The sequence below is a fragment of the Pristis pectinata genome, chromosome 17 (genome assembly GCF_009764475.1).
Source record: "Pristis pectinata isolate sPriPec2 chromosome 17, sPriPec2.1.pri, whole genome shotgun sequence".
NCBI classification, from domain to species: Eukaryota; Metazoa; Chordata; class Chondrichthyes; order Rhinopristiformes; family Pristidae; genus Pristis; species Pristis pectinata.
The window spans coordinates 28,237,037-28,262,515 of record NC_067421.1 but is presented as its reverse complement, the minus strand read 5'-3'; the positions used below and the strand labels follow the sequence as shown (position 1 = coordinate 28,262,515).

General features: G+C 41.2%; 1 long non-coding RNA gene across 1 annotated transcript in view; it reads left to right on the top strand.

Moving 5' to 3' along the window:
• Nucleotides 1-10,494, top strand: part of LOC127579459 (uncharacterized) — a 55,481-nt gene extending 44,987 nt beyond the window's left edge. The window contains exon 3 of the long non-coding RNA XR_007957670.1: nucleotides 9,340-10,494. This is a non-coding gene — a long non-coding RNA (uncharacterized LOC127579459). The remainder of the gene's footprint in view (nucleotides 1-9,339) is intronic.
• Nucleotides 10,495-25,479: the final 14,985 nt, after the last annotated feature.

The following is a 25,479-nucleotide window of genomic DNA, read 5'->3' as shown; positions in this document are numbered from 1 at the left end:
TGTCCATCCATTGGAGCACAGTCCAGAAAGGGATATTTATTTTTGAGTGAGATGTGTAATTTTCATTTTAATTATCAAGTAATGATGTCCCCTTTAATTATTACAGTATAATGCATTAATGGAGATTGATATTATATCACATATAAACAACACATTTTTCAATTATTTATTCAATCATGAACTGGCTGTGTTTACTAATCATGGTTAAGTGCTTTAATTCCTTCAGTGTTTCAGACAAATTATCTTTGAATTAAAAGTACTTTCCAATTTGTTGCAGCTCCATAGGGTCCTTCACTCAGATATATTTTGTTGTTCCTGTGTGACATGCTCTGACATGCGGAAAATAAATTCAGTTCGGCAATCCATTCTTCAGGGGATACAAGTGGAGCAATTGGTATCTCAAGGAGGGACCTGACCCATCATCTTGTGAATGAGATGATAAGGAGAGTGAGAGCGAGACCGAGACAGAGAGGAAAAGGGAAAGGCAGAGAGAAAGAGGAGTATGTGAGTAAAAGAAAAAGAAACTGTGAGGGGAGAGTTAATTTTAATTTGAATGTAACTCATGTTGTATCTGACCTGAGAGCACATCTAGGCTGTGCTGCATCTAATCTGGAAACACGTGATACAACTGTGTAAAAAGTCTAATTAAATAAATCAGAGTTTAAGAAGCTGTTAGCAGTTCTAGCTACTGCAAAACTACCAGATTGTTCTAAAAACCCATCTTGTTCACTAATTGCCCTTCAGGGAAGGAAATGTGCTGTCCTTCCCCCAGGCTGCCCTCTGAATGACTCAAGTCCCACAGCAATGTGGTTGACTCTCCTCTGCCCTCAAAAATGGCCTAATGAGCAATTCAGTTGTGGTGCAATTATGGGCTGCAATAACTGCTGGCCTTGCCAGATACGCCCACTAGCCCATGAATGAAAAAAATTGAAATAGGAAATTTACTCCGTGTCAAACTAAACACATTTCTCTATGGAACTGCTAGCTAATGGTTAGCATGATCCAGCCCTGGTGACATCTGCAAAAGCAATTTTTAAAAAATTTACCATATAACTTATTCATAAAATTCCAAATGTATATAAAATAAACATTCAAGTCAACATTTTCATCACATCATGTTATTCTAATTCCTCTTCTTCTCCTTAGTCAATCCCTCTGGATCGAGAATGACCTACTTCCATTGGTTTCCGTAGTGGCTAATGAGGCCTCAGTGAAGGAACAGTACAGCACAGGAGCAGGCCCTTTGGCCCACGATGTTGTGCTGAACTAATTAAGCTAATGCTATCTAATCCCTTCTGTCTGCTCATGGTCCATATCCCTCCATTCTCTGCTTATTTGTGTGCCTATCTCAGAGCCTCTTAAGTGTCTCTCTCATATCTGCCTCCTCTATCACCCCTGGCAGGCATTCCAGGCACCCACCACTCTCTGTGTAAAAAAACTTGCCCCACATATCTGCTTTGAAATTTCCCCTCTTATCTTAAATGCATGCCTTCTAGTATTAGACATTTCGACTCTGGGGAAAAAAAACGGCTGTCAACTGTATCTATGCCTCTCATAATTTTATAAACTTCTATCAGGTGTCCCTCAGCCTTTGCCACTCCAGAGAAAACAACCCATGTTTGTCCAATCTCTCCTGATAGCACATGCCCTCTAATCCAGGAAGCATCCTGGTCAACCACTTCTGAACCCTCTCTGTAGCCTCTACATCCTTCACATAATGGGGCAACAAGAATTGAATGCAATGCTCTAGCTGCGGCCCAACCACAGTTTTATAAAGCCGCAACATAATTTCCTGACAATTGAACTCAATGACTCGACTAATAAAGGCAAGCATGCTATACACCTTCTTTACCACCCTATCAACTTGCGCGGCCCCTTTCGGGAGCTATGGACTTGGACCCCAAGGTCCAAGGGAACAAAGACTCTTCCATGGTGGGGCCAACAGGACAGGTGAATGGGTAATTTGTGAGGTGGTGTGCTTGTTCTGCCGCTTATATAGAGTTTCTGTGAATTCCTAATGCATGTCTTCAAAGTTCCCAGTACCATCCCAAATGTTCCTTCTCCACTTTGAACATCTTGAACCAGGGATTTTCAGGTGTCAGTGAGGATGTTGCATTTCTTCAAGGAGGATTTGAGCATATTCTTGAATCTTTTCCTCTGTCTGTCTTGTAACCTCTTCTTGTGACAGTTTAGAGAATAAAGTGTCTGTTGCAGAAGCCTGCTTCTGACAATGGGTATGCAAACAATGTGACTGGCCCAATGTAGTTGGCCTGGGAGAGGATACTGACCTCAAATTGTTCGTCCTTTCAGTGAATTTGAAGGATTTTGCAGAGATGGCATTGGTGGTATTTCTTCAGTACCTTGAGATGTCTGCTCTTGGAAGCTTAGATCTCAGAAGAGCATAGTAGCTAGGATTACAGATGCCTGATAGAACAAGAGTTTTGAGCAAGGTCTGAGGTCTACCCTTTTCCTCAATCTACCTCAGGTTGTCCTGGTGCATGGAATGCCATGGTGAATTTCATCATCAATGTTTCCCTTCAGCAAAAGGCAGCTCTTGTATGCTTCAGTGTGAAACCTTGCTGATGGCTTGGAGTTGAGTATGTGCAAACACAACCACTGTCTGCATTGCACAGCTGTTCTAATTACTTATTGTTAGCACACATCAGTTCCCTATTATGTACAACCTTGTTCATGGGGTTTTAGCACATTTTCCAAACACCCAGTAAGGAGTGAAGCCTTTAAGCTGTGGCTCTTTCCCATTGAGCCTATGCAGCCGTGGTGTTTTGCTTTGCTGTGTCTGTCAGCATGAAATCCTGGAGCTCAGAGCATGTCAGCTTGCAGGATCTGGTCATGGACAACACCTTTTTCTGGAATGCCAATGAATCTAGGGATGTCTTTCATTGTGTTGATGGTGTCCCACCAACAGTCAGTATTTCTTTCAGTGTGTCTCCCTGGGAACAGATTGCAGAGCACAGTGTCCTGTGATACACAACTCTTCAGGCACGGTAGCTACAGTTAGCATAACACTATTACAGCGCCAGCGACCCAGGTTCAATTCCGGCCGCTGTCCGTAAGGAGTTTGTAAGTTCTCCCCATGACTCCGTGGGTTTCCTCTGGGTGCTCCAGTTTCCTCCCACATTCCAAAGACGTACGGGTTAGGGAGTTGTGGGCATGCTATCTTGGCACCGGAAGCATGGCAATACTTGCAGGCTGCCCCCAGAACATTCTATACAAAGATGCATTTCATTGTGTGTTTTGATGTACATGTGACTAATAAAGAAATCTTATCTCATAACCTCAAAAACTGCCCCTACATCTCTTCCCAGATCTTACAGGGAAAATGCATGGGACGCAAAGATGGGAAATGGCCTCATTTCCAATGTAACCATCGCAAGGGCAGTTCGCAGTGTCATCAACATTCCTACTTTGCATAGATAATCTGACGGGGAGGTACTTTCTCACCACCAGCCCAGACAAGCAAGGCCTTGGTTCTTGTTTGAAATTTCCGGTGATGAAGCATTCCACCAATGAAAGTCTGCTTGGGCAATCATCTGACATGATCCACATTTCATTTTCCTGCAGATTTCTGGTGACATTTCGTGCTGATTGCTGCCTTAATGTTTTGTAAGTTGAAGAGTACTTCTGGATAAAGTGTCCTACGAGGGGCAGATGGTATAGCACCCTCCAATTAAAAGGAATATTTCAAGGCAAAAACAAACTGCTGGAGAAACTCAATGGGTCAGGCAGAATCTGTGGAGGGAAGTGGACAGTCAATATTTTGGGTCGAGACCCTTCATCTGGACTGAAAGAGTAGAAGTGAGATTGCCAGTATAAAGAGGTGAGGAGAAGGGGTTGGGGAAAGAGCTGGCAAATGATGGGTGGATACAGGTGAGGAGGGGTGATTGGCAGATGGAGGAGGGAAGAGTGGAAACAGCAATTGAGGCCAGGAGGTGGAGGCAACATAGAGCTGCAGATAATGGAATCTGATAGGAAAGGAAGGTGGGGCATGGAACAAACATAAGAGAGGTGGAGTGGGTAGATGGGAAGAGTGGGGGGGGGGGCAGGGGTAAGAACCCTGTAGGTGGAGTGTGAGGGTGATGGACAGATGGAGTGGATGGAGGAAGGTAAAGAAACAGGGTGATTAGGGGCTCGGGTGGGGGGTTGGCTGTGTGTAGGAGGAATAGGGTGAACCAGGGCGAGAGAGAAAGGGACAAAGGGGGAGCAAGTTTGCTGAGATTGGAGAATTCAATGTTCATGCTGTCAGGTTGTAGACTACACAGGCAGAATATGAGGAGCTGTTCCTCTAGTTTGCATTTGGCCTCACGCTGGCAGTGGAGGAGGCCAAGGACAGACAGGTGGGTGTGGGAATAGGGAAGGGAATTCATAATTGCTCCAGATTCCAGCATCTGCAGTCTCTTGTGTCTCCATTTTCAAGGCAACATAGCCAGAACTTTCCTTCATAACACTGGGGACATATAGAATCTCGGCATACAATGACGTTCAGTGTTTACCTACCCATGCTGTACACACTGCAGCCACATACAATGGTAGACATCAGACTGAGGGCCAAAGAGCACTTTTTTTTGTTTCAAATATAGACTTTAAAATAAAAAAATATATAAAGGAAGAAACAGTGCAAAAAACTTTTACATTTATGGTTGTTACATTCAGTGGTGTAAACTTAAAAATAATACAAACACAGCACCTTTGCCACTCATGTGGCTCCCTGAGGTGATACCCTTTTCATTGGTCAAGGGGCTTTCCCACCCAACTCTGCCCCTCCATGTGCAGTAGCTGGAGGAACCTGGACTGTGGTCCTACCTCACGCGGCCGTAGCATTGGCTGCACCAAGTTTCAGTGTGCCCCTCAGCATGTACTCCTGCATCCCAGACTGTACCAGTCTGCAGCTTTCCCTTACGGACATCTTGCTGTGCTGGAAGACCAACAAGTTCTGGGCAGACTAAAGGGCGTATTTCACCGAGTTGATGACCTTCCAGCAGCACTTGATGTCTGTCGTGGTGGGTGTCCCTGGGAACAGCCTGTAGATCAGAGAGTCCTCTGTTACGCAGCTACTGAGGATGAACCAGGACATCGACCCTTGCATCTGTCTCCACTCTCTCTTTGCAAATCCATAGTCTGCAAAGAGGTGGGTGATCGTCTCTTCCCCACTGCAGCTGTCCTGAGGGCAGCGTGCATTGGGGATGATACGTCGTCTGTACAGGAAGGATCTAACCGGGAGGGCACCTCTCACTGCCAGCCAAGCAATGTCTTGGTGCTTGTTGGTGAGATCTGGCAATGAGGTGTTCTGCCAGGTGGATTGGACAGTCTGCTCAGGGAACCACCCCACCATATCTATAGTGTCCCTGTCTCGCAGTACTGCAGGATGTTCCATGCTGACCACTGCTTGATGGACTTGTGGTCAGAGGTGTTTACTTGGAAGTACTCTTCCACATAGGACAGGTAGTGCAGCGACGTCCAGCTGACTGGAACATTGCACAGTAATGGGGCCAGGCCTACCTTACGCAACACAGGGGACAGGTAGAACCTCAGCATGCAGTGACACTTGGTGCCCACATACTTTGAGTCCACACACCACCTGTAAAGCCACACATGAAAGGTGGTCCTCATGATGAGGACAACGTTGGGTACACTTTCTCCCCCATTCTCTGGGGACTTGTGCAATGTGACCCGTCGGACTCACTCCATCTTGGACCCCAGCTAAATTGTAAGACATCCCAGGTGATTGCTGAGGCAGAGGAGCGAGGAACAGGCCACACCTGCACCAAGTACAACAGCCCTGAGAGCATATCGCACCTGATAACCAAGTTCTTCCCAGTTATTGAGAGAGAATGCCATTTCCACAAACCCAATTTTTGTTTGACCTTCCCAATCTGCTCCAGCCAATCCTTGTTACACGCCTCAGCCCCTCTGAACCAGATCCCCAGCACCTTCAGGTAGTCGGACCTGATGGTGAAGGGGACATAGGATCGGTTGGGCCAGTTACCGGAGAGCATGGCCTCGCTCTTCCTGCGGTTGACTCTGGCCCCTGATGCCAACTCAGAATGATCACAGGTGTTGATCAATCTGCGAACTGACCATGGATCTGAGCAAGAAGACGGCAACATCATCCATATACAGTGTGGTCTTAACTTGGGTGCCTCCTCCGCCTGGCAACTTCACCCCTCTTATGCTAACACCCTTCCTAATGGATTCAGCAAAGGGTTCTATGCAGCACATAAGCAAGACAGGGGAGAGTGGACAACCCTGCCTGACTCCAGACTTGATGGGGAAACTATCTGTCTCCCACAAAGAGCACTGGTATTTGATTGCTACTGAAAATCTTATGTCCCCATTACGCAAATTCAGGACCCGTTGGAGGAGGGAAGCAGATGGTGCCCTCAATATACTTGTGGCAATTAGCTATTCTAATGACACCTGAACAATTGATTCTCACATCATATTGAAAATCTCAAAGGAAAATACATATCGTCTTTATTATCTTTCCTTTCACATTGAATTCAGCTTAAGGTGTAGCCAGAATGCAAAAAAAGCCCCTTCCACAACCCTGGCAGCATGAATTTGACCAATAAGGAAGAGGTCAGCTATCTATTAAGTCATTCTACACCCTCTGTTCTTGAGACTGACCAGCAACTTGACAAAAGAGCTCATCAATTTAAAATAGGTGCTCTCTTCGGAGAGCCTACATCGCACATATGCCCCCGGTTTCTAAGAGTCAGTATCATTGCAGAGAATATAAGAAGTTTACTTTCCTGTCTGGCATAATAGATGACTTAATACACTTTGGCAAAGAAAGTCTTTCCCTAGAAAACTGTAACAATTTTTCTCACAATACCATCCTCTCAGCTATTGTTTTTTTTTATTATTCATCAGTGCGAAGCGGAGCCCTCATTTACTTCGTTTTATTTCTGCTCTATTCCAGTGCCATAACATTAATTGCATTTTAGAGAGGAGGTGGCTGCATTATTGAAGAGATCCACTCTTCTCACAGCCCTGAAAAAGACAACAAAAAATAATGAAACTGACATAGAAACTAATAAGCAACATTGTCCTCACAATAGATACATTCTTGATCACTCAACTACCCATGGGAAGCTGTTACTAAAACTGTCCAAATGAAGAATCTCTCAAAAAGTTTCTCTTATTGTGCATTATTATTAGAAGAGTGTTTTTAGAATCATAACTGTATAAACATTGCCCTCGTATATCTAGTCTTACTACTAATAGCAAATTGTTTCCTGACAGCTCAGCAACAACAATGGGGCTGAATGAATTCTCTCTACTGTCGCTGGCCCTAAGCTAACCTTGTTGCTTCAGTCCTCTGTAGCTTTTTCTGTGACATGTTATTTGTTGATTTCTCCATCTGTAAATTCCTGTTCCAGGCCTTGAAAGCCATTGTAACATAAATCTACAGTCATACACAACTTACAGCAGTGATGGGAGGTTTTTACTGCACCCTAGCAATGCCTACATACCTGGACATCACTCCCACCCTTAAATGTTTGAGTGCCTCAGATGGCAGCTCTATTAACAGATTTGAATTTCCCAGCTTTAGCCATAAAACATGGGTGAACTGAGCCACGGGCCCAATCTTCTCTGTTCTTGCCCTTAATCGTTATATACCTCTCTCACTCTCAACAGCTGCTGTATCATGTATGTGGGGGAAAGGGGAGGATAAGAGTTTATCAGTAATATTGTCACCAGCATAGCAAAATGCCCCATGTTGCTTCAGAGGAACATAATCTCAAAATTCTCATACTTACAACATGAAAGGAAGTAATCAAGTCTGTACCATCCCCTCATTTATTTCTCCGTAACCTATTCTCTCTTCCGTGCCCACCAATTCCATCCCCCACCCCAATTCTCCTGCCAGCCACCTACAGCAGGGGCAATTAAGTTGGTAAATTGGTTTATTATTGTAATATGTACCGAGGTACAGTGAAAAACTTGTCTTGCATGCCGTCTATACAGATCAATTCATCACAACAGTGCATTGAGGTAGTACAAGGTAAAACAATAACAGAATGCAGAATAAAGTGTTACAGTACAGAGAAAGTGCAGTGCAGGTAGACAATAAGGTGCAAGGTCACAACAAGGTAGATTGTGAGGTCAAGAGTCTATCTAATCATACTAAGGAACCTTTCAATAGTCTTATAACAGCAGGATAGAAGCTGTCCTTGAGCCTGGTGGTACATGCTTTCAGGCTTTTTATCTTCTGCCCAATGAGAGGGAGGAGAAGAGAGAATGTGCATGGTGGGTGGGATCTTTGATTAAGTTGGCTGCTTTATTGAGGCAGTAAGAAGTATAGACAGAGTCCATGGAGGGGAGGCTGGTTTCTGGGATGTGCTGAGCTGTGTCCACAACTCTCTGCAGTTTCTGGCGGTCTTGGGCAGAGCAGTTGCCATACTTGCCATGCCATGCCATACAATGATGCATTTGGATAGGATGCTTTCTATGGTGCATCAATAAAAATTGGTGAGGGTTAAAAGGGACATGCTAAATTTCTTTAGCCTCCTGAGGAATTAGAGGCGCTGGTGAGCTTTCATGGCAGTAGCATCAACGTGATTGGACCAGGACAGACTATTGGTGATGTTAACTCCTCGGAACCTGAAACTCTCAACCCTTTCGACCTCAGCACCGTTGATGTAAATGGGAGTATGTGCACTGCCCCCCTTCCTGAAGTCAATGACCAGCTTTTTTGTTTTGCTGTCATTGAGTGAAAGGTTGTTGTCATGATACCATGTTACTTGGCTCTCTATCTCCTTCCTGTACTACAACTCATTGTTATTTGAGAGACGGCCCATTAAGGTGTATCATCTGCAATCTTGTAGATGGAGGTAGAGCAGAATCTGGCTATACAGTTGTGAGTGTCTGGGGAGTAGAGTAGGGGGCTGAGGATGAAGTCTTGTGGGCACCAGTGCTGAGAATAATCAGGGCAGAGGTGTTGCTGCCTATCCTTATTGATTGTGGTCTGTTGGTCAGGAAGTCAAGGATCCAATTGCAAAGGGAGGAGTTGAGTCTCAGGTTTAGGAGTTTGGAGATGACTTTGCTTGGAATAATAGTATTGAAGGCAGAACTGTAGTCAATATACAATATACATAGGTGTCTTTACTGTGCAGATGCTCCAGAGAAGAGTTTAGGGCCAGGAAGATGGTGTCCGCTGCAGACCTTTTTTGGTGGTAGGTGAACTGCAGTGGGTTGATGTTGTCTGGGAGGCTGGAGTTATTGTGTGCTATGACCAGCCTCTCAAAGCACTTCATGATGGTGGATGTCAGAGCCACCGTGTGGTAGCATTAAACCATATTACCTTGTTTTTCTTAGGTACACAACCTAATTAACCTACCTTGGGATGTGGAAGGAAACCAAAGCACCTGGAGGAAATCTATGAGGTCGCAAGGAGAATGTGCAAACTCCATGCGGGCAGCACCCAAGATCAGGATCAAACCTGGGACACAAGAGCTGTGTGACAGCACCACTACCTGCTGCGTCACAATGTTGCAGATACTCTGCCAGTTAATAACCAACTATTGATCAAAGAGTTTGGTTTTAAAGATCATAAAACAGGAGAGCAAAGTGGACAGCAGGGAGGGAGTTCCAGAGCTTAGAACCAAGACTGCATTAACCCATGTTAATACTTGTGGCTGCACAACCTTTCTTACAAATTATAAACAGTCATTATAATGCACAAAAACTGCAGATGCTGGAAACCTGAAATGAAAACAGAAATTTTTTGAAATATTAAATAGGCCAGGTATAGCATGTGTGGAGACAGAAACAAACACAGAGCTGTGAACTTTTCATAATGAAAGGTCATTGGTCTGAAACATTAACTCTGTTTCTCTTTTCAAAGATGTTGCCTGACCATCTGAATATTTCCAGTGATTTCCCTTTATATCACTGGATTTGTAATGGTGACAGAAGAATGTTTTTGTAATTTATATCAAAATATAAACACTAAATTCAACTGAGATTAAATTTATAGTATGAACACAGCTTCTGGCTATTGAGATCACATTCAGATGGTGTATTTATTCAGAGTATCTGCTTCAAGGAGATTTATTAAAACATCTTAGTAGTCATTCATATCCCTTGCAGTGGAACATCTCACCCAATTGTATTCAGCAAGATATTGCTTCTAAAGAGATTTGACCTTGAAAGATCCTAGTACTTTTGATTGACGGTCCTTGGTTTCTCGTCCAGCTAGAAACATTGGAAATACTTTAGTTTTGATGGAGAACTAGATCTGGAGAACAGGCAAGTACCCTCTTCATGCCAAGCATTTACAAAGAGCCTTCTGATTAGTCGAGGGCATTCCTTCAAGTGTACATTAGGGTTTTTTTCCTATATTAGAAAAAGAGATAAGGAAATGTAATGATTTAAAGTGAGATTTAATATAAATGTAATATTTTCTTAATGCTTGTAAAATAAACTAACTTACCATTTGGCCGTTCTCACTGAAATGCTAATCAGTCTTTCAGAAGACAGGAGAAGCATTTATCATCGCACACACAAGGATCCGGTTTATGTAACAAGGGTATTCATTGTTAAAATCCTTGGCTGTTGCTACTGAATAGACATTGAAGGGAAACTTCTCATCTTTAAGAATCTGAAATTTGCTTACAGAAACAGTTTGAAGCGAATCTAAACACAAAACTAAAATTTTTTGCAATGCCTTGCCATTTGGTTAAAACATCTCCAAACACTTCACATACAGTGTATTATTTTAAAGCGAAATGGTGTAGTGACTATTTTTTAATATAAATAAGTCTAGTGAGTGCTTTGCAGTCAGTAAGATCGTGCAAACATGCAAATAATCTGTTTTGATTGAGGGAAAAATTTGGTCATGGCATCAGGAGGACACATTTGAATAATAATCCTGGATTCTTCCTATTCATCTAAGAAGGCAGGCAAAATCTTGGATTAGCACTTCATCTAATGTATATTTCCTTAGTACTGCAGCCCAGATTATGGGATTAACGTGAAATAAATTGTAGACCTGGATCACAAAGTGTCACACGTCCTAAATGGTAGGGAACTCTGATCATAATTCACAATTACAATTGCGTAGCCTCTAACATGCTATTTATTAAATTGAATCACGCATTCCACCCACATCATTTATGGAAACTGGAAGGATGCAAAGATGGTACTAGTGATGTCAATTCTCATGATTTGACACTTACTTTGGTACACAGGGCTACATGTATACATCCACCAAGTCAGCTTTGTGTAAGATAAATCCAGCCACTCCACTCCCCCATCCTGAAAATTGTTTTCATTTATATTCTTGTCCAGCTCCTTTTTAGACATTTCAGATGAATTTGCCTTCACTATTACTCTTGACAGTGCGTTCCAAACACTCACTGTATAAAAATAAATCCCTCATCACTTTGGTCCCTTAGCCAATCACCTTCATTATCTGTCCTGCAGTTATTGGCACCTCTGCCAGGGGGAGCAGTTTCTCTCGACCTATATCCTTCACAATTATAAGTGTTTCTATCAGATCCCCATGCCACCTCCTCTCTTCCAGCTTCTCAAGTCTATCCATATTTTGATTATTATTTCCAATATATTCCTTACCACCACATTTAACTGACTGGTCTGTAGTTATTGGATTTATCCATACACACTTTTCTGAACATGGGGTTAGCATTTGTGATGTTCCAGTCCTCAGCCACCACTCCTAAGTCCATAGTTGTCTGTAAGATTATAGCCAGGATCTCTGCAATTTCCTCCCTTACTTCCCTCAGCAACCTGGATCAGGCAATGCCTTTACTATAAGTGCAGCAGCTTTTCTACTACTTCCTCTTTGTTAATTTTTGAGCCAGTTCCAGGAGCTCAACTTCTTTGCTGAGTCTACAACACCTTATTCTTCCATGCTGAAGACTGATATAAAGTATTCATTTAGTTCCTTCGCCACATCCTCTACCTCCATGAGTAAGTTTCCTTTTTGGTTTCTAATCATCCTTGCTTCTCTTATAATATTTTACCTGTTCCCATGCCTTTTGATGATTTTTAGATTCCTTTTATGTTTGCTGCCAGTCTTTTATCAAACTATCCTTGCTCTCATTTCCTTTTCACTTTCCTTCTGAACGTTCTGTAATTAGCCTGGTTCTAACTTGTGTTTACAACCCGCATCTACCATCTGCCATTTCTTTTCTGTTATATTTCACTCTCCATCTTTTTGATCACCTAGAGAATGCAGATGTCAATTTCCTACCCTCCTTCCTCATGGAATGTTTCTAAATTGTAGCTGAATAGTCTCCACATTAAAGGCCTTCCTTTGTTCAATAACAGTTTTGCCCATCAGGTTTTAATTCCGATCCGCTCTTCTCCAAATTACTCTTTTATCATGGAGTTGTCTTTTTCCATTGTTCTTTGAAAACTGATGATATTATGATTGTTTTTCCGTAAAGTTCCCAACTGATATTTGCTCAAATTGGACTGGCTTATCTCCCTGAACCATATTCAGCAATGTCACATTCCTTGATGGGCCTGATTGTATTAATCAAGAAAGTTCTCCTGAATGTACTTCAGAAACCTTTCCCCCTCTTTGGCCCTTATGACATTGCTATCCCAATCTATATTTGAATACTTGAAATCCTCCATTATCACTACTCTATTGTCTTTACACAGCTCTGTTATTTTCCTTCCCACTAGAGAGCAGGCCAATCAAATGATCCCAGTAGTGTAATCACACCCCTGTTTCCTCATTCTAAACAGATAGATTTTATCCTTGATTATTGCAAGACATCCTCTCTCTCCATCACTGCAATATTCTTCCTAACCAATATTACACTAGCCCTCCTTTCTTCCTTTCCTTACTTTCCCTCTGAGCTACCATTTCCCTTGGCCTAGCCATAAGCTGTTGACTTACCATGCATAGAGCAAGAAACAATCTGCTGGATGAACTCAGCAGGTTGAGCAGCATCTGTAGGAGGAGAGGAACTGTTGAAGTTTCGGGTCCAAAGTTTGCATCAGGATGGCACAGTGTCCTGATGTCGAGTTTCAACCCAAAACATCAATAATTCCTTTCCTCCCACAGATGCTGCTCAGCCTACTGAGTTTCTCCAGCGGATTGTTTGTTACTCCGGGTTCCAGCATCTGCAACCTCTTATGTTACCATGCACAGATCCTGCCTTTAACTACTTTGTTTTCCATAGGTCTGATCTGGGCCCCCTGAGAATAAAAGACCTCTCCTCTCCACATCTCCAACTAAGGTGACAAGTATGGTGGCTGAGAATCAGGGTGACAGTGCCAGTGCCTGGTTTGCCATGGTTCCTTCAAGCCTTTCCAAAGCTGTGCTGTGACTACCAGCAATGATTGCAGACAGAGCACATGGTCTCTTTAAGAGGTGCAGGCATTACTTCAGTCAATGCCAAATGCTGATGCTATGGAATCCTGAAATGACATGAATCTGTGTGAATGCACTAAAGAGCATAAGTAGTATTACAAAACACTGCAATCGTTTTAACAAAATGTATACCTGAACCTCAGGTGTATTCAGAATCTGGCACTGGATCTTCACAAAATGCAAGTCTGTTGATGTTTTCCACCAGTCTTCTGTGCCATGATATCTTGTCACTCCTCCAATAAGCGCAAGAGAATTAGTAGCCTTGCAGCTCAGCATGGATTCGATGAGTCTCCTTCTGTGCCATTATAAGTGTAAAATAAGAATTTTAAATTCCAGCTCTAATGTTTGTTTAGTGATCTGTTCTCTGGATAATTTTTCGGTGAAGGAAAAAGCCCTTTGGTGCTCGTATTGGAGTTTTAGAGGATGATATTAGAGGTTTAGAAGGATGATTCTTGGTGATGTTACCAATTCATCATTGTAAAATAACTTGTCAGCTGGATGGCACAATGTTACTCTGCAATGAGTTATTCAGACATCTGCTGAGAGGGAAATGCACTGAGATAGTAAGAGTGGGAATGGTACCATGATTGATTTTTCTGAATCATTCTTCTTCGACTATCATGCTGTGTGTCACAATCACCCCATCAGTCACTTAGTGTTTGATGGAATTGCTTCTCTGCTGTCATCTACAGAAGGGATGGATTATCTGCTCATCACTCGCCAGCTTTAGACTGTTAGACCATGGGATAATTCGCTAATCCTTTGGAATAAATTGAAAGAAAGTGTGTTGTCTTGGGAGAACAAGTGACATATAAGTGTTGTCCAGTGTTTGGTTGTCTGTACTGGTCTGGAAGCATCTACTGGAATTTTTATAACCAGAAACATTTTAACCCTTGCAGCACTGAATTCATTTCTGAGGGAGGCTGAGTGGCTTTTGCAACACGGACATGAACTCAAGACACAGAGCATGATATCACCACTGGTGGAAATAAAGCAAAGTCTGGCCATAGCTATTCATACCAGATCAAAACAATAGCTTCTTTACTCCTCTCTCTGAGTTTCTTGGACTGGCATAATAGAATTAGAATGTTGGAGATAAGGAGTAATGTTTCCACCAAGTCGAGCAAATTACACTTTCTTACTGATGGGATACTCTGGGCAATATCAAAAGGACAGCTTAGGTTTAAGGGGATGTTTATCCTACTGGTTAACCATGATTGCTGAGCAGATTGGGAACAATGGCCTTTCAATCTTATTCCTCAGACACAGCATCCAATTTAGCAGATTGAGGTGAATAAAGCAATCCAATCTGATGAAATGTAGTTGGACAACTAATCACTAAAACTTTAAAGTTGAAAAATGGGTCACTAACTAATACCCAATTCATGTTTATTGTATATTTTGGATTCTTTTGAAATGGGTCATAGAGCTGAATATCATTGTCACTAGTTCACTTGGATCGACATGGACCCTCGAGTAAACCAAACCTTTGTTTTCAAGTGCAAACATGGTATAATCAACGATTTTTATAGCAGCTGCTGGGCATGCACCATACCACTGCACCCCTAAAAAAGAAATGAGCAACATTGCATGAACAACTCTGGGGGCTTATATATACATACTGACTAACTCAAGTCAATTATAAACTTATATGCTTAGTTACATCTAAAATATAAACTTACAAATTTGGTTACAACAAGAAACTATTTATATAATAAGGACTCTTAGGCATATTGCAATTTTCTTTTTCTCCAGAGACCTTCCTGCGGCATTTCTTTTTCCTCTATCTCCACCTCACTCCAGATATTCCTGATCCATTTCAGTTACATATGGATTGACATCTGCAGACATTCTTGTCTCTTTTGAAATTTTTGGACAACCCAGTGCACCCAGTGCTTCTGTGACTCTTATCTCTCATGCTACATCTTTAGAAGCCTTCACACCCATTGCATTCACTGGAAACCTTCATCTCATGGACTTTCTGCACATTCTGTACTCATCTCCCCAAAGCCTCGTGTTGTTCCTCTGCTATTCTATTACTGCTCCTCTCCTCTACCTTGCAGACGTCATCTCTGTTTTCCTTCTGGAGATGTTTCCTTTGGCCTTAACCTTTGCCAAACCCTGTAAAGCTGCTTCCGCTGTGCTTGGGCAATAGCACATGGAGCAAACATTATCAGTGTTAAACCAGCCTCTATCTGCTGAAGTGATTTGTTGTGTGTCTTGCATCCTAATGCTGTTCCCATAATGCCATACATTCCACTGTCAATTTATTCAGCTCCATCTCTAACTGATTGACCCCAGTGAGATGCTCATGAATTAGCAAGAATTGGGCTGAGGACAAACATTTTGACAGTGATTCAGTGCACTTTGAGACAGATACCTTACTCAGACTCTAGTGCATATGGTGATCTTGCTGAGAGCCACACATGTAATTATAATCAGCCTTGCTGTGGGTTTAACTTTCCATAGAGCTAGCAAGCCTCAGTTGTTCTTGATCCAGCTTAGCTGAATCAGCCATGCCCCATGCAGATTCCTTCTTTCATTTCTGCCTCTCCAAATTCAATAAATTGCAAGAGGACCACACTGAATAATCCCATTTATCTGATGCAGCAAGATAGCCTCTTGCATCACATTACCAAATTGAATTTCCAGAAACAAATCCTCTCATGTTTCTATTTCTTCACACTGTCTGTTCCCACCTTTGACTCTCTTCTGATATGAAAATGCTGGGAATACTCAGCAGGCCAGGCAGCATCTGTGCACTGAGAAGCAGAATTAACAACTCAGACCTTGCATAAAAACAAAAAAAAGCCTGGAAATCTGTCATAATTTATGCTGTAGAGAAAGGGAAGGGTTGGAGAAGAAAGTGAATGTCTGGGATAGGGTAGACAGCAAGGTTTTGATCAATGTCTTATCAAAAACAAAAAGGGAAACAGAAACTACTGAAAGGGTAACATGGTAAAAGAGACAGGCAGTAATTGCATCAGACGGAGGAGCAGAGCTTTTCAAGATTGGCATTTTGTTCAAAGTTGGAACAGAAGTGGCAGTGAATTCAACAGTAAACAAAAAGTAAAAAATTATAGATGGTGGAAATCTGAAACAAAATGCAGGAAATAGTCAACAAATCAAACAGCACCCAAGAGATTAACAGAGGTAATGTTTCAATTTGATGACCTTTCATTGAAACAAGAGGAGGTTGGAAATTGAATGTGCTTTAAGTTGCAGAGAAGGAGGAACAACTCAAGTTTGCCCAACCTCTCAATGTAGCACATGCCCTCTAATGCAGCCAGCATCCTGGTAAACCTCTTCTGACACTCTGTCATTGTCATTTACAAAGGAAGGCCCTCTTGTTTAGCTGACATCAGGGGTGAAGGATTAGGTGTTTTGCGTAGTGCTTACAAAATAAATTCCCGACTCTTGAACTCAGTGCCTCAACTAATAAAGGCAAGCATGCCATAAGCCTTCTTTACCACCCTATCAATCTGTTTACTTGTATCTGAACAAGCTATTACTGTGATGCTCTGGTCTAGCATGTCCTGTCTGCTTCCACAAACTGGTGCCACATGTCCAATTTTAAGAGTGTCAGAAGCAGCAAGGCTTCCTCGACACTGTTTACAGCCTCTATGTGGTTTTAATGCCTCTCAGGTTTACATGGTTAATTATTTCCTTCCAAAGCTACTCTTAACAGCCATGTGACAGGTCACAATAAAGAAGGCATGCTTTATGCTGCCATTAATGCCACTGTAGATTTACCCAATAAACTCATATCTGCATTTTGTGCTGGCTAAAATTCTTTCACACTTTTCAGTGTCATTTCCATCAGGATGGCAATTCACAGTGTCTTTGTGTTGCATATTAAAGAACTTGATCTGTGTTTTCATCACTTTACTCACACACTAATACATCCATCAATGCTGCTTAGGAATATTCTGAAATTACCCTCCTCACAAAGTCCCACAGACCAACAATGTAATACCCAATTGTCTCCTCTGGCATCTGGTTATGAGTGCCAAACTTACAACTTTGAAATCTTTCAGATTTGTGTTGAAGTGTGTTCTTGGCTTCAAATGAGACACTTTTTGAATTCCAAGGTGCCAATAAATTTTCTGGTGTTGTGTGGATGTAATAACATGGCTTTTTAATGCTTATTTTGTTCTTTGTTATTGTTGCCCACAGTCTCTAAAATGTTCTTTGCCATAATGTTCCAGGTAGGTCCTAAAACCCTCTTATGATTTATTGTATTTCCTGAACTTTCCAATGTATCCCATTTGTGCCTTACTGTCATCTCTTGAACTCCCTTTATGCTTATGAATATCTTATTTTAGTTTTTAGGAAAGGCTTCTATTTCACCAGTTCTTTTGAACATCTGCAGACTCATCCCGTCTTACTTTTTACAACCTGGAGCTTCTATACATCCCCTCCTCATTGTCAGTATAATGTTCTATGGGTCCTTCTGAGCTGGTCTCTTGGCCAGAGAGGCACAATCACTCATTACTTATGTAGATGTGGAGCTTCAAATAAAGACAACCCTTGTTTGTGGCAATTGGTCTTCAACTGAACAGATGCAGACAATATTGTTAGAGGTAACTACAATGCAAGCCTCCTAATGTTGTAGTAGCCCCTCTCACTCACCCTCAGCCTTAATGTAAGCATTTTTCCATAATAGTTAAGAGTCATATATCCAAGCAACACTCAGTAGGTCAGCCAGCTACTGTGGAAAGAGAGACAGTTAACGTTTTAGCTCTGGGACCCATTGTCAGAGGTTCTAATGAAGGGTACAGGACACAGACTATTACTGTTTTCCTTTTGACAGTTGCTATCTGACCTGCTGAGGGTTTTCCAGCACTTTCTGTTTTTATTTCCGATTACCAGCATCTGCAGTTTTTTTTATATACTTAGTCATACATCTCAGGTTGGTGACAGAATCACAGCTAGATTGAACTGATTATCAATACATACTGAGGGTAATGAATTATTTATCTATTCTATCATATTATATATAAACACAGAAGCACAGCATGTTAACCTTGATCACCTGGCCCTCTGCAGCCCCACATCAGTCTGTCAAAGCTAAGGTTCAGCTGCCTTTAGTTCCCCAGCACTACTCAAAACACTGAATCCTTCACCCCTAATGTCAGTTCTAAACAAGAGTCCCTTCTTTTGTAAGAGAATCATTTGACAATGACACAGTGTCAGAGCACAACAGCATATTAAAAAATAAACGTCAGATCAGAATATTCCCCTAACAGATTGCAGCTCTTATTTTCACTCACTTGCTGTGTGCCTCTGAGAAGCTAAATCCAAACACAGTCCAACTCCATTATCTTCATTGAGCTGCCTTGTACTCTGGTGAATAGAGTCTATCACAAACAGTATCTCCACATCTCAACACTTTGATCTATTTTCTGTCATAATAATACCGTAATGGATGTGAAGTTAAACAAGACAGAGATGAAATATTTTGGAAAATTGTATGATGCACTTCACAGCCTGAATGACAATTGGTCAGCGAATTTATTACATTGACCCTTTAGGTACTTTATTATGCTGACATGCTCAGCGTTAAACAAATGGCAAGCGCAACTCCTGTCACACCACAAACATCTGTCTCAGCTGAAACATTTCTTGAAGGGAACAGGTATCAAGCATCAGGCACGAAGAGACTTGACACAGCAGGTGCATAGAGTCACAGTAACACAATACCACAATGCCTCAATATATGCTGACTCTCCCAGACTGTCAAATTGCTTTCATAGCTTAACACTGATTATCCAATAAAATATTGTATACGAGGACTTCAGTGAAAAACGTTCCTGAATATGAACTATCTTGTTGCCTGTAATGCCCCTGATGTGTTGTAAGGGTACAATTTCAGTACAAAAAAAAGACAAAGAAACAGATTGAAGAGGCAATCAGTTAGAATGCATAATGTGGTAACCTTACAGAAGTACTTTCTTCTGTACTTGGAAAGCAACAGAAAATTCTACGTTTTCCTTGACGTATCCACTGAAATATGGTCACTTGCTGGCATCCACACAACTACAATAGTCCAGGTGTGGTCTAATTAAGGTCCAACATAAGGCATGCTTATTCTTTTATTCAAATCCCATTTGCAATTAACGCCAACATACCCGCTTTTGGTGTGTGTGTGTGTGTGTGTGTGTGTGTGTGTGTGTGTGTGTGTGTGTGTGTGTGTGTGTGTGTGTGTGTGTGTGTGTGTTTGCATGGATAAGGAAACAATATTTTCACTGGTATGTAGCTCACCACGAAATTTCATGTGACACTGTTCTGAGGAGACAACTATAGCCATCTCCTTCCATGCCCTCCTAATGGTGGACTTGGTGAGTCTATTTTTCTCCATGACACACCGACAAACACTTTATTGACCAGGACTTCCAAGTCTTTTTAAGTGAATCTGAGAGTTCTGTCCCTCTCTCTTTCAGCCTTTCTCTTCTTCCTGGCAATCATAGTTGATTGCTGCTGTCCAGCTACCCTGGGGAGTGTGTCTTTAAGATCTGCACAGCACAATGTCATCAGCTGCACTGAATTGAGTGGTCCTAGCTAGAAACATACAGGTTCCAGCTGATGGGTGTAAAACACTTCAATCTAATTCAGATGTATTTTTGACCAATTTTGTTATTTTTGAGGAGAACCCTATTTAGCATTAGTGCTAAACACAATAGAATACAAAAAACAGTTGAAATCTAATTTCTACGCTAATTTGTTGTATTTGTTTATTCAATCAAGCAAAGGATTTCCATTATAAAACAATCATTTAAACCAGATGGCACATCAGAAATCATGGTAACATAATGGCTTTCTGCTCTAGTCTGTAAACTCCATTCAGTTAATCCAGGTTTCTGAATGATAAAAAAGGGAATAGTGTGCAAACATATATAATGTTGGAGTGATAACAATTAAAGATTGTGGACTTGTGTTGGGCTGTAGAGATAGTTGAGGAATTTGCAACATAAGTGGTCTGAGACTGATCAGACATCTAATGAAGTGGGTGTGATTGTAGACGTGCAATGCTGGCTATGAGGGGCATAGGTTGAAGTATTGTTTGGAGGTTGAATAATTGGGCTGGGAAGTTGGCTAGCGCTAGCACTTCTGAGAAGAAGGCACTACTGAGATACCATAGTTTATGTTAAGAATGGTTCATTCCATTAATGGGATTAGATAGGGTCTGCAGTTGTTGCAGGGCACTGGGGCTAGTTACAAAGAATATTAAATAGGTTGGGCTATTAAATGGGTGATAAGGATTTGGTATGGTAGATTAGGATATTGAGATGGGCAAGATGGCAGATTGGAATGGATAATGAATAAAACATTGGAATCTCAAGAAATGTTGTATAGGAAGGATTTGGATATAGAGGTTGAAAGAAAATTGAGGGATGCAAGATGATAGCTTGCATTCTGGCATAAGCTTTGGGATATGTCTGCATTGAATGTCTACTTCTGACCTTGCTGAATTTGGTAGAGACAAAAGAAGAGGTCATCCAATTTAAATATCCTAATCAGCTCATTTGTACCAGGGTGCCCAAGACATTGAAACATCCTATGAATGGTGGCAGATTGTCAATTGTGCCCACCCTTTCCACTGTTGTTAATGGGTCAAAAGTCTCTCCCTAACAGCCACAGTAACAGTATCTTCAACATTGCAACCTTCAAGAAGGTGGTTCATCACCATCTCCTCTAAGACATTTAGGGATGGTCAATAAATATTGGGAGTAAAAAATAGTATGGAATCTTAATGAGATCAATTCAATAAATTAAAGCATTGAAATAGATAACATGGATGCTTCAATAATGTGGAAGAAAATCTTGTATTGGATGTGACTATTTTGAGTGCTGAAGTAGTTTGCTACAATGTTGTATTATTAATGTGGTGTTGGAGTTAGATTTTTTGGATGATTTGAGATTTTATCATGGGGATCAGTGTTGGTATTTCAACTATCATGAAATCATATTGGCAGATAGAAGAAAGCATTAGGTCTGACTCTTTGTGACATTGAATGGGATGGATGAAGAGTTTTGACTGGTATTTATCAGGATGAATTGTTGGTGCTTTTAATGCAGTATCTGATGTGGGATTGGGAGAAGTGGCTGAACCATTGTGATCACTTGGCTTAGAATATAATACTGCATGGATTGGAAGTCAATTATGCTCTTTGGTGACTTAAGGTAGACTATACGTGCAAGACACCAGGTAACAACAGATTGAATCCTGCAGGAATCATTTGCAGGTCTTCATTTGATGGAATGGGAACAAAACAAATGTATTATGAAGATGGCTGGAGAATACTTGGTATCCTGATTGATGTTAATTAGGTTGCCATCTACGTTTGTCAGATGGAATGAATCACAAGCTCAATAGTACAATTGGGGAATACACAGATCCCCCAATCATTTCTGAGCCCTAGACCATTAGCCGGACCTAACTGATAGTCATACATTGTACAAAGGAATATGGCTGTGGTTGTTGGACGTCATCCCAGTTTCGGGACATCAATGCAGGAGTTCATCAGAATAGTGACCTAGGCCCAACCATCTTCAGCTGCTTATTGGTAATTTTCCTTCAATTATCAAGTCAAAAGTAGAAAGTTCATTGATGATCCTGATGCAAGGTTTTGACCCAAAACATCAACAAATTCCTTTCCCCCCACAGATGCTACTTGACCTGCTGAGTTCTTCCAGCATGTTGTTTGTTGTCCTGATTCTGGCATCTGTAGTCTCTTGTGTCTCAGCCTTGCCAGCAATGCCCATATTCTGGAAAACTAATAAATACAAAAAAAATGTAAAACACAAGAAAGCACACGGACAGGCATGGTAGTATAGTGGTTAGCGTAATGCTATTACAGTGGCAGCAACCGGTCTTCAATTCCTGCCACCGTCTGTAAGGAATTTGTACGTTCTCCCCGTGACTGCATGGGATTCCTCCGGGTGCTCTGGCTTCCTCCCACACTCCAAAGATTTACGGGTTAGGAAGTTGTGGGCATGCTCTGTTGGCGCTGGAAGCGTGGCAACACTTGTGGGCTGCCTCCAGAACACTCTACGCAAAGATGCATTTCACTGTGTGTTTGGACGTACATGTGACTAATAAAGAAATCTTAAATCTTAAAGCAATGCTAGGTCTGGCTAGTGGGAGATTTTTTCAAATTTCTTCTAGATTGCCTTTGGTGTTCAATAGGCTCAAAGAAGTTTGGAAAAACTTTGCTTTCTTGGTTTATCTGGTAGCAATTAGCCTCCATCACCTTGCATTCACTGTCACAAAGTGAAAACCAGAGTCTGTACAGTCCTATACTTGGAACGTATTCAAATTCCTACTTCACCTGTATCAGCATGTTCAATGAGATCTGGCAATTGAAATATTTCAGCCTGGAATGTTTTATTAACATTAAACCCATAAATTGCAGGGTCTCCAGTGAGGTAAAGCTACCAAGAATAGCCAGCAGCAGTGATACTGAAATTTAAGGCCCTCCATCACAATCAGAAACTCCAGTAAGCAAAATTGACTGCTAATAAATTTGGCACTAAGGAGGGGAGGAAGAACTGTAGATTCATCTAAATTATATTTTTCCTGAAGTCATAAGCCAAATTTAAACAATATAATGTCTAAAGACCATACAGTTGTTGTTACAAATTATTCCTATTTGCTAATTTTATTTAGATGAGAAGTTTCCCTTGAATTTTAACTTCAGAACATGATGTTCTAATGGGAAAGCACAGATGAAAGATATCAATAAAACTTCTGGTATAATTAGGCTCAGACTGCATTTGTGCTTGAGGAAGCCATTGTGAGATCCTGCCAACCACACAGTAGCAACTAGTAAAGATTTATGCATTGCCATGGCATTTCTTTAGTCTCTTAACCTCTCCGTCCTCCCAACCTATCACAGACCATCCCTTCAATTCTTTATGTTCACTCCACCTTTTCTCCCTTCTTCCTTACTTGCTGTTACATCATTAACTTCTTCCAGTCTTAACCAAAGGTCATTAATATGAAACGTTTTTTATGGATTTTCAGGTATGTGGTGAAGGGACATATTTTGCCACTGACCTGAAAGAGACCAATCCACAGAAATTCAATGGGTTCTGTGACACAACAAGACTTGGTGACTTTGACCAGCCACAGTGAAGTCATAAAGGTGACTGAACAGCTAATCAAATTTAAGAATTCAGCCAGATGCAAGCCAGAAGAAAAAGCTCTAATTTTTCCTTTTATTTTACAGAGAATAAAACATTGGAACAATCATGATATTCTAGCTTAAATCACATATATAAACTTTTTTCCAGAAAGATTTGTTATTATTTCATGGACTTTTGAAATAACTATTTCTGCATTTGTGGGAATGTAAACTCTGCACAAATAAGGTTAATTTTAGGGCCAGAGAGAATGTCCAGTCGGAATAATGGCTTAGTAGATTGTTCAAACTTTAATTACACTTCAGTCAGCAAGACAACATGTTCACTATTTTATTGTGAGAGTGGTGGATTAAAAGATAACTTTCATGTCAGATCACTGACTTTGTTGTATTCGTGAGAGTGCATCCTGTTGCACAGAAGGTTACCTCTGACAGCAACTTCTTGATTCTACGTTTAAGTGTACAGTTGCAGATGTCAGGAGCACTTGTCAAATTCAGAAAGTAATGACACCATCATTACACCTGCAAATTCTAGACAGTTAATCCTGTTTCTTTCTCCAAGAGGCACATTACTTGATGAGTGTTTCCAGGAACTCCAAAGGGCAGTTGCTGCCATTCCTACTGCTGCTTTCTCCACGGGAGAATCCAGGAAGAAGCAGTAACATGTGAAGCCAGAAAACTTGCCAGGATCTAAACCCACCTCCCTGCTTCCATTTCAGTGTAGGAAGAGTAGTCAACAGCAGTCCTGGAGGATGTGAGAGAGGAAAATGTATGTTGGGGAGGTGAGGAAAATGTATGCACCAGTCTTCTCATTTTTCCTCCAGTTCTGTTGAAATTCAGTTGGTAACACTGAGGGAAATCCCTCCAATATAAGTTCACAGGACAGAAGGTGGTCATCTTGCGTGTACGTGTCCATGAGCAGATGCTTTCACCAGGTGTTTGCAAGAGCAACGCATAACTAAAGCTACTCTCATGCTTTCTCTCCATACCTCCATATCTTCTTTGGACTGAAATATTTATTCAATTTTCCCTTAAAACTTAACCTTAACCAGGTTTTATTCAGTTTCTTCTATAAAGTATCCTGTGCTCTAGTATGTAAAGAAGGTTATCCTGTCTTTTCACTCCGTTAGTAAAATTTTAAAAATGAAGTCTAGCTCACTAACTAAAGGAAATGTTGCTTAACCAAAACAAAGCAACTCATGCCCTGGGACTTCATTTGTCTATCTGCACTGCACATTCTCTGTAACTGCAACACTATACTCTGGACTCTGTTTCTTTTTACTACCTCAATGTAATTATGTATGGTATGTCTGGATGGCATGCAAAACAAAAGTTTTTCAATGTATCTCAGTACATGTGACAATAACATACCAATGCCATAGCATTCAACCCTTCTATGAGCTCTCCATGTAAACTTTTCTGCTCCAGTGGAAATACTTCTAGGACCTTGAATATTCTTAAAAGAAAAATTAGGATTTGTATCATGGGAAAATGAGATCAAAATGATAATTTGTCTGGGTCAGAGGTTGTGCTTCAGCTCACATTCCAGAGAATATGAACTAAAATCATGGCTAACATTGCAGTACTGAGATGGTGTTACACTGTCAGTTGTGCTTTCTTTTGATTGAATTATTAAACTAATGCCTTATCTGCTCTTTCAAATAGACAAAACATATACATGGAACTGTTCTGAAGAAAGGCAGGGGAATTTTCTCCATTGTCCTGGCCAATGTTTGTCCCTCAATGGATAAATTAGTCATGGTCATGATCAAAGAGTTTTAGCCATATAACATGGAAACAGGCCTTTAGACCACCGAGTCTATGCTGATCATCAATCACCCCACCACACCAATCCTACATTAATCTCATTTTATTCTCTCCATGTTTCCATCAGCTGTCTCCAGATCCTACCACTCACAAGCACACTGGGAGCAATTTAAAGAGGGTAATTAATATACCAAA